The sequence below is a fragment of the Erinaceus europaeus genome, chromosome 4 (assembly GCF_950295315.1).
Source record: "Erinaceus europaeus chromosome 4, mEriEur2.1, whole genome shotgun sequence".
NCBI lineage: Eukaryota > Metazoa > Chordata > Mammalia > Eulipotyphla > Erinaceidae > Erinaceus > Erinaceus europaeus.
The window spans coordinates 21,463,135-21,473,658 of record NC_080165.1 but is presented as its reverse complement, the minus strand read 5'-3'; positions in this window follow the sequence as shown (position 1 = coordinate 21,473,658).

The following is a 10,524-nucleotide window of genomic DNA, read 5'->3' as shown; positions in this document are numbered from 1 at the left end:
TATTACTCACCTGTGTCTCAGGGTTGGGGCAGTGAGGTGAGATAATGGGTAGAAAATGCAGCACAGACTGGATCCAGGGCTGGGTGATTACAGGTGCGTCAGAACCCACAGACAGCTAGGGCAGGCCAGTCACTGGCCCCAAACCACACCCTCCTTTCGGGAACTGGACTTGAGGGATTGGATCTTTATTTTCTAACTATCAATTAAGTAGTAAATACACTGTCAACAAAAAAAAAAATTTAAATAAAGTTGAGGGGTTGGGTGGTGGCACACCCATTAGAGCATATGTGTTTCAGTGCTCAAGGACCCAGGCTCAAGCCCCTGGTCCCCACCTGCAAGGGGGAAGCCTCACAAGCAGAGAAGCAGTGCTGCAGCAGCCGCGCTCTCCTTCTCTCCCCGTGTGTGTCTCCTACTCTTTCTCCCCTTTCCTCTATGTGTCTGTCTCTAAGAAGGAAATAAAATATTTAAAATAAACAAATAAAGTTGAAGTTTATACTTGGCTGTCTCCATCAATCTCAGATTTTCTCCTAGGAGGGCAGGGAGTTAGCATAATGGTTATGCAAAGAGATTTTCAGGCCAGAGGTTCCAGAGTCCCAGGTTCAATCTCCCCATACCACCATAAGCCAGAACTGAGCAGTGCTCTGGGGGAAAAAAAAAATCCTCCTAAGATATAATCACAGTTGTCAATTCAATGCTTATAGTTTTCAGACCTTGTTTATCTTTTACATCCAAACAAGGATTCAACAAGTATTCAAGCCAGGGAGGTAGCTCAGTGATAGAGTGAGTGCCTTGCATGGGTGAGACCCCCAGCTTTGCTCTCCATTACTGCATGTGGCAAGTTGGTGTGTCCTACCCATAAAGTGATCTGAAGACCGTGGAGAGAGCATAAAGGTTCTGCAAGTGACTTTCATGGTTGAGGCTCTGAGGACCGAGGACCCAGGCTAATCTCCATTACCACCATACGCTAGAGCTGAGCAGTGGTCTGATAAAATAATAAATGAAAAGGGGGGTCAGGTGGTAAAGCAGCAGGTTAAGCACATATGGCGCCAAGCACAAGGACCGGCATAAGGATCCTGGTTCAAGCCCTTGGTTTTCCATCTGCAGGGAAGTCGCTTCACAGGCGGTGAAGCAGGTCTGCAGGTGTGTCTATCTTTCTTTCTCCCTCTCTGTCTTCCCCTCCTCTCTCCATTTCTCTCTGTCCTATCCAAAAATGACGACATCAATAACAACAACAATAATAATTACAACAAGGGCAACAAAAGGGTGGAAAAAAGCAAATAAAATAAAATAAATGAATGAATAAAGATTTAAAGAACTTTTGGGAGTCCGGTGGTAGTGAGTGCAGCAGGTTAAGCACACCTGGCGCAAAGAGCAAGGACCAAGTAAGGATCCAGGTTCCAGCTCCTGACTCCCCACCTGCAGGGGAGTCGATTCACAGGCGATGAAGCAGGTCTGCAGGTGTCTATCTTTCTCTCCCCCTCTCTGTCTTCCCCATCTCTCTCCATTTCTCTCTGTCCTATCCAACAACAATGACATCAATAACTACAATAAAAACAGCAAGGGCACAACAACAAGGGAAACAAAAGGGGTAAAAAATGGCCTCCAGGAGCGGTGGATTCATGGTGCCGGCACTGAGCCCAGCAATAATCCTGGGGCAAAAAAAAAAAAAAAAAAAAAAAACTGCAAGGGCAACAAAACAGAAAATAAATAAATATTAAAAAAAACATTTAAAGAACTTTTTAGGGGACCAGGTGGTGACTCACCAGGTTAAGCACACATAGTACAAAGTACAAGGGCATAGGAAGCCCGGCAGTAGCGCAGTAGGTTAAACGCAGGTGGTGCAAAGCGCCAAGGACCGGTGTAAGGATTCCGGTTCTGGGGGAGTCGCTTCACAAGCGGTGAAGCAGGTCTATAAGTATCTATCTTTCACTCCCCCACTCTGTCTTCCCCTTCTCTCTTGATTTTCTCTCTGTCCTATCCAACAATAGCGACACCAATAACAACTATAATAACTACAATAATAAAACAACAAGGGCAACAAAAAGGAATAAATAAATACATTTTAAAAAACAAAGTACAAGGACCTGCTCAAGGATCCTGGTTCAAGCCTCCAGCTCCCCACATACGGGGGGGGGGGTGTCTCTTCACAAGCGGTGAAGCATGTCTACAGGTGTCTATCTTTCTCTCTCCCTCTCTCTCCCCCTTCCCCCTCAATTTCTCTCTGTCCTATCCAAAAGATCGAAAAAATGGCCACAGGAGCAGTGGATTCATGGTGCAGGCACCGAGGCCCAGTGATAACCCTGGAGGAAAAAAAAAGATATTTTTGTTTAGATCGGGAAATATTTGGGGGGGACCAAACAGTTCACTTGGATACTGTGCTGCTTTGCCGTGTGCACAACCCAGATTCAAGCATGAGCCTACTGCACTGAAGGAAGTTTGATGTTGTGATCTCTTTTACTCTCTGAATAAATAAATCAATAAGCAAATGGCAGTGTTGGGGGTATACTAGGACTCTGATTTTGTAAAACCATATATAGTTTTACATATGTATGTAAACATGTAGGTTTATTGCACTTGGTTTCTTTATTTATTAACATGAGAGAAACAGAAGGAAAAACTAGGCCATCACTCTGGCACATGCTATCACAGGGATCAAACTCCAGATCTCATACTTTTAAATCCAATTCTTTATGATTTTATTATTTTTTTTAAAGATTTTATTTATTTATTAATGAGAAACATAGGAGGAGAGAGAAAGAACCAGGCATCACCCTGGTAAATGTGCTGCCGGGGATTGAACTCAGGACCTCATGCTTAAGAGTCCGATACTTTATCCACTGCGCCACCTCCCGGACCAATTTTCTTTACTTTTTTTTTAAATTTTTAATTTGTTCATTTATTTATGAGAAAGACAGGAGGAGAGATAAAGAACCAGACATCACTCTGGTGCATGTGCTGCTGGGGATCGAACTCAGGACCTCATGCTTGAGAGTCCAAAGCTTTATCACTGCGCCACCTCCCAGACCACTTTTATTTATTTATTTATTTATTTATTTATTTATTTATTTATTTATTTATTTTCCCTTTTGTTGCCCTTGTTTCTTATTGTTGTTGTAGTTATTATTGTTGTTGTTACTGATGTCATTGTTGGATAGGACAGAAAGAAATGGAGAGAGGAGGGGAAGACAAAGAGGGAGAGAGAAAGACACCTGCAGACCTGCTTCACCGCCTGTGAAGCGACTCCCCTGCAGGTAGGGAGCCAGGGGCTGGAACCGGGATCCTTGTGCCGGTCCTTGCGCTTTGTGCCAGGAGCCCTTAACCCGCTGCACTACTGCCCGACTCCCAGATCCAGTTCTTTAGAGGCCAGGTGGTGGTACACTTGGTTAAGTGCTCACATTCACTGCGCAAGGACCCAGGTTTAAGCCCCTGGTCCCCACCTGCAGGGAGAAAGCTTTATGAGTGGTAAAGCAGGGCTACAGGTGTCTCTCTGTCTCTATCTCCTCTCCCTCTCAATTTCTCTCTGTCTCTATCCAATAATAAATAGATTTTTGTTTTTGTATTAATATTTATTTATTCCCTTTTGTTGTCCTTGTTGTTGTATTGTAGTTATTATTGTTGTTGTTGGATAGGACAGAGAGAAATGGAGAGAGGAGGGGAAGACAGAGAGGGGGAGAGAAAGATAGACACCTGCAGACCTGCTTCACTACCTGTGAAGCGACTCCCCGGCAGCTGGGGAGCCGGGGGCTCAAACCAGGATCCTTAAGTCGGTCCTTGCGCTTTGCACCATGTGTGCTTTACCCGCTGCACCACTGCCTGGCTGCCCCATAAATAGATTTTTAAAGAGTCCAACTCTGTAGTCACTATACCACCTCCCACATCTATAGCTATATGTATTTCCTTCCCCAGGATTAAACCATTGGCGCTCCCTACCTGCATGATTCCTCCACTCCTAGATAATGCCCACACCCTTCTTTTTTTTTTTTAAATAGAGGATGAAAGGGAGAAAGATGGAGAGAGAGAGAGAGAGAAAGAGAGAGAGAGAGAGAGAAAGAGGAGACAGCACAGCACTGCTCCACCACTTGTAAAGCTTTCCCATGCAGGTGCTCCACGCAGTGGCTGGGGCTCAAACCCTGGTCCTCGTGCCTGGTGTGCACTCTACCAGCTGAGCCACCTCCAGGCCGCCACTATGGCATTTTAAAACATCAGGAAGAAATAAGGGCCAATTGGTGGCACACCTGGCTAAGCGCGCACATTACAGTGCACAAGGACCCAGTTTCGAGCCCCCAGTCCCGACCTACAAGGGGAAAGCTTTGCAAGGGGTGAGGCAGGGCTACAGGTGTCTCTTTCCCTCTCTATAGCCCCCTTCCCTCTTCATTTATGGCTTTCTCTATCCAATAAATAAAGATAATAAAAATATGAAAAAATTTAAAAAGGAAGGAAACAGACCCACCTGAATGCTTTTGATGGTTAACTTTGGGAGTGAGACTGGGATAGGGGAAGTATGGAGACTCACTTTGTCACAAGTTATTCTGGTCTGATTATTTGTTTGTTTGCTTATTCTACAGGAGAAAGTTTTGTATGAGAAGGAAGCCAGGTCACTACTGTGGCACCCATGGAGCCGTGGACCCAAGGGGTAGTCTCAGACCTGCACGCCCAGGGCTCTGCCAGCTGCCTCTGGGACTGACTGGCCACTGTGGGTGGAGTTTGTAATAACAGCAGGTGTTGCCTGTTAGAATAATAGTTCTGAGATACAACTGACAAACAGCTTCTCCAAAAAGCTACTCTTTTGGGAGTCGGGTGGTAGTGCAGCGGGTAAAGCACAGATGGCACAAAGTGCAAGGACCAACGTAAGGATCCCGGTTCGAGCCCCCGGCTCCCCACCTGCAGGCGGTGAAGCAGATCTGCAGGTGTCTGTCTCTCTCCCCCTCTCTGTCTTCCCCTCCTCTCTCCATTTCTCTCTGTCCTATCCAACAACAATGACATCAATAATAACTACAACAATGAAATAACAAGGGCAACAAAAGGAAATAAATAAATAAGTAAATATTTTTAAATGTTTAAAAATTAAAAAAAAAACTACTCCTTTGAAGTGTGCACTGAGTTTCTGGTTTTGTTTTTTAAGGGTATTCATAGTCTTTGAGCCATCATCACTACTGAATTTAGAACACCCCCCTAGCTCACTCCTAGTTTCCCCTGCTCCACGCCCCTCCCACGCAGCCCCTGGCAACCTCCGTTCTGCTTTTGTCTCTCCACATTTGACTACTCTAGGTGCCTCATGCAAATGGAACTGCACAGTATTTGTTACTAATTAATTTTTAGACTTCCTCTGGTGGTTACATTAAAGAGGCGATTGACAAAAACAATGTGTAGTGTGGTGTGCTCAAACCAATACAACACTGCTTGCAGTTTAATGCACAGGGCTAGAAGGAAAGTGAGTCTAATTTTGAAACAAAACCAGGCAAGAAGACCAAACCAAACCAGCAAGAAGATATATGCCCACACAGTCCCAGGGCCAGGGGCCATCTTCTGAAAGGATGAAAAATCTGGGTGAGTCTGGTGGACAAGTATAACTTTGGCTAAACAAACAAACAAACAAACAAGCAAACAAATAAACAAGGAACAGGGCTGTGTGAGCTGGACAGCCCGGCGCCCCAGTCGGGCAGAGCTTTTAATTTTAGGATTTCCTTTTTCTAAGTGTCTGACTGCAAGGTTCTAGAATTCTCCAAGTTCTGTGGCCCTGTGGTCTGAGGGTCTGACCACAGGGTTTCTGTACCCAAACCATGTGCCCAAGAAATCAGGGCTGTGCCCAGCTCTTAGTTGTGATCTGCTCTGTGGGGGACAGCCTGGCAGAGCTGTGGACAATAGCAGCTTTGCGGGAACCTCGAGGCTGGGCCTGGGGGCAGCTGCTTTGCTGTTCTCTGATCTTCCCAGCCAGACGCCTGCCCTGAGCATGTAGGTGTAGCACTAGACACCCCACCGGCTGGCTTGGACAAGGCTGGGGTCTCCCAGAATCCCCACTGTGTCTGAGGCCAGGCAGCCACCCCAAGCCTTGTCTACAGACCATGATGCCTCCCACATATTCACATTCTGGAAAATCTGGGCCCGGGCAAGTGGGCTTTGTCTTTACCCCCAACCCCAACACTAAACTGTCCAGAACAGAGAGTGCCATATGCTTGCTGCCTGCATCCAGGGGGTCTGTCCCAAGAAGGGAGGGAGGTCAGAAGAGTTGCTGAGGTGCCGGGTGGGGGGTGGCACACCCAGTTAACACATGTCAACAAATGCAAGGATCCAGGTTCAAGCCCTTGGTCCCCACTTGCAGGGGCAAAGCTTTCTGAGCAATGGAGCAGCACTGCAGGTGTCTGTCCCTCTCTCTCAAAGAATGTTATAAAATTTTAATACAAGATGAGAAAGAGAGATAACCAGAGTATCATCTTGCACATGGGATGCTGAAGACCAAACTCAGGACCTCGTGCTTTCTAGTTCAGTGTCCTACTCACTGCTCACCTCCTGTGCCCTCCCTCTGTCTCTCTGCCTCTCACCCTCTATAAAAAAAGAAGAAATAGTGGTCTGGGAGGTGGCACAGTGGATAAAGCATTGGACTCTCAAGCATGAGGTCCTGAGTTCAATCCCCAGCAGCACATGTACTAGAGTGATACCTGGTTCTTTCTCTCTCCTCCTATCTTTCTCATGAATAAATAAATAAAATATTTTTTTAAAAAAGAAAGAAAGAAATAGGGAGTTGGGCAGTAGCGCAGCGGGTAAAGCGCACATGGCGCAAAGCACAAGGACTAGTGTAAAGAAGCCGGTTCAAGCCCTCCCGTTCAAGCCCCTAGCTCCCCATCTGCAGGGGGGGTCACTTCACAAATGGTGAAGCAGGTCTGCAGGTGTCTCTCTTCCTCTCCCCCTCTCTCTGTCTTCCCCTCCTCTCTCGATTTCTCTCTGTCCTATCCAACAATGGTGACATCAATAACAATAATAACAATTTAAAAAATAACAATAAGGGCAACAAAAGGGAATAAATAAATATTAAAATATATTATATATTTATATATAATATTTATTTATTAAATATATATATATGAAATAAAGAAAAGAGAAGAAGAGGGGCTGGGCAGTAGCACAGCGGGTTAAGCACATGGTACAAAGCGCAAAGACCAGAGCAAAGATTCCTGGTTCGAGCCCCCGGCTCCCCATGCAGGGGTATCGCTTCGCAAACAGTGAAGCAGGTCTGCAGGTGTCTATCTTTCTCTCCTCCTTTCTGTCTTCCCCTTCTATCTTGATTTCTTTCTTTCTTTTTCTTTTTTTTTTTTTTTTTTTTTTGCCTCCAGTGTTTATCGCTGGGGCTTGGTGCCTGCACTACAAATCCACTGCTTTTTGGAGAGTTTTTCCCATTTTCTTGCCCTTGTTGTTGCACCTGTTATTGTTGTCATAGCTGTTGTTGTTGTTGTTGGATAGGCAGAGAGAAATCGAGAGAGGAGGGGAAGACAGAGAGGAGGGGAGAGAAAGATAGACACCTGCAGACCTGCTTCACTGCTTGCGAATCGACCCCCTGCAGATGGGAAGCTGGGAGCTCGAGCCAGGATCCTTATGCGGTCCTTGCACTTTGCACCATGTGCGTTTAACTCGCTGTGCTACTGCCCAGCTCCCCCATCTCGATTTCTCTCTGTCCTATCCGACAACAACAGCTATAACAACAATAACAATAGCAGCAAAAAGGGCAACAAAATAGGAAAAATGGCCTCCAGGAGCAGTGGACTGGCACCGAGCCCCATCAGTAACCGTGGAGGCAAAAAAATAAAAAAAGAAAAGAAGAAGGGGGTCAGGCGGAAGTGCACCTGGCTGAGCACACATGCTCAAGGACCCAGGTTCAGGTCTCCAATCCCTGGTAGCCTCACAAGCGAGTTTGTCTCTGTCTCTCTCCCTTTCTAGCTCCCCCTTCCTTCTCAAATTCTCTCTCTTTTTAAACTATTTATTTATTCCCTTTTGTTGCCCTTGTTGTTTTATTATTGTAGTTATTGATGTCATCATTATTGGATAGGACAGAGAGAAATGGAGAGAGGAGAGGAAGACAGAGAGGGGGAGAGAAAGATAGACACCTGAAGACCTGCTTCACCTCTTATGAAGCGACCTACTTGCAGGTGGGGAGCCGGGGGCTCAAACCAGGATCCTTACGCCGGTCCTTACACTTCGCGTCACATGTGCTTAAGCCGCTGCGCTACCACCCAAGTCCCTCTCTCTCTCTCTTTTAAAGATTTTTATTTATTTATTAATGAGAAAGATAGGAGGAGAGAGAGAGAGAACAAACTAGACATCACTCTGGCACATGTGCTGCCGGGGATTGAACTCAGGACTTCATGCTTGAGAGTTCAATGCCTTATCCACTGTGCTACCTCCTGGACCACTCTTCACAAATTCTCTGTCTGTGTCCAGAATAAATAAATAAATAAACAAAGAAAAAGAAAGCCACCAGGAAAGGTGTAGTCATGAACATTCTAGGCTCTAGCAGTAACCCTGGTGGCAAAACAAAACAAAACCTGCTGAAATGCCCAGGCTGGCAAGGGGCTGTTAGGGGTCACCTAATACGCCCTCAGGAGACTGAGCAGGGAGACTGGAGGCCAGGAGGGGGAGTTTCTCCAGGGCAGCACAGGTACTAAGAGGTACTAAGGTAGACAGCATAATGGTTATGCGAAGAGACTCTCACGATTGAGCTCCAAAGTCCCAGGTTCAACCCCGTGTTCCACCATAAACCAGAGCTGAGCAGTGCTCTGGTAAACAAAATTTTTAAAGAGGTACTAAGGCAGAGAGCAGGTACTCAAGCCCACTCTCGAGCCTCACTCTGCCTGAAATGTCTATGCCTGCTGCTATGCTAATTCCTGCACAGACTTCAAGGCTTGGCTCAGAAAACACCTCCTCCCTGAAGCCTTTTCTGATAGTACCACACAGACACTGCAATTCAAGTCTTCTCATCAAATGCCACCCTTAGATAGAAGCCAGAGGTGACACCTTTGCTTGGTTCTGGTAGGAATTTCCAAATGCCTCTCCTGAGGGCCTGGCCTGTGAGCATAGGAGGTGGACATGTAAATAATTGCAGTAAACAGCCACAGAAAGATAAGGGAAGTGAGAGACGGGCAAAGTACAACTGGACTTCCAGCAAGAGCCACTCCAGAGGGTACATCCTTGAAAGCAGCATGGAGGAACATTTATTTGTTCACTAGGCTGCTATTAGTGCATATGTCTCTCCCCAGCGGGTGGTAAATCCTTTTTAAATTTATTTATTCATTTTTTCTAGGTAGGACAGACAGAAATTGAGAGAGGATGGGGAGATAGAGAGGGAAAGAAAGAAAACATCTGCTTCGCTGCTCATGAAGCAGAGCCCTGCAGGTGGGGAATGGGGGCTCAAACCTTGGTCCTTACGCTTGGTAATATGTGCCCTTAACTTGGTGTACCACTGCCCAGTCCTGGTAAATCTTTGAACACAGACAGCACACCTTACTGAGCACTAACCACAGGGCAGGCAGGCACTATGTGTTGTGCTGGTTGTTACACAGTGATTTCTCACAACACGGGGGGGCTGGGAACTGCCACATTGTCTGCATTATTTGAAGATAAGGCTCAGAGGGGCTGCAGCCTGCTGGGGCTGTCAAAAGGCACAGACTGGCTCCAACTGTGGTCCGGGAGATGGTGCAGTGGATAAGGCATTGAACTCTCAAGCATGAGGTGCCAAGTTCAATCCCCTGCAGCACGTGTACCTTCTCTCTCCCCCTCCTATCTTTCTCATTAATAAATAAAGTCTTTAAAAACAAGAAGGAGAAGGAGGAGGAGAAGAAGGAGAAGGAGGAGAAGAAGAGGAGGAGGAGGAGGGGAAGAAGAAGGAGAAGGAGAGGGAGGGGGAGCGGGAGGAGGAGGAGGAGAAGAAGAAGAGGAGGAGGAGGAGGAGGAGGAGGAAGAAGAAGAAGAAGGAGAAGGAGAAGAAGAGGAGGAAGGAGCTAGCTTTTCCTGGCTTCACAAAGAACTCTCAACACAAAGGAGTACCTTGGGGCCCAGGGAGAGACTTCCCATAGAGCACCAGCCTGCATGCCTGAGGTCCCAGAGGCTGCAGGTTTAGTCCTGGCACCATCTTGGGCCAGAGCTGAGCAATACTCCGCTCCCTCTCTCTCTTTCTCCAGCACTCTCATTAGCTTCCTCTTCTCTCAATCAACTAACCAATCTTTGTTTAAAAAATATTTAATTATTTATTTTCCCTTTTTGTTGCCCTTATTGTTTCTTTATTGTTGTTGTTGCTGATGTTGTTGTTGTTGGATAAGGCAGAGAGAAATGGAGAGAAAAGGGGAAGACAGAGAGGAGGAGAGAAAGACACCTGTAGACCTGCTTCACTGCTTGTGAAGCAACTCCCCTGCAGGTGGGGAGCCGGGGTTTCAAACCAGGATCCTTACGCTGGTCCTTGCACTTTGCACCACGTGCGCTTAACCTGCTGTGCTACCACCCGACTCCCTGATCTTTTTTTTTTTTTAAGATTTTATTTAT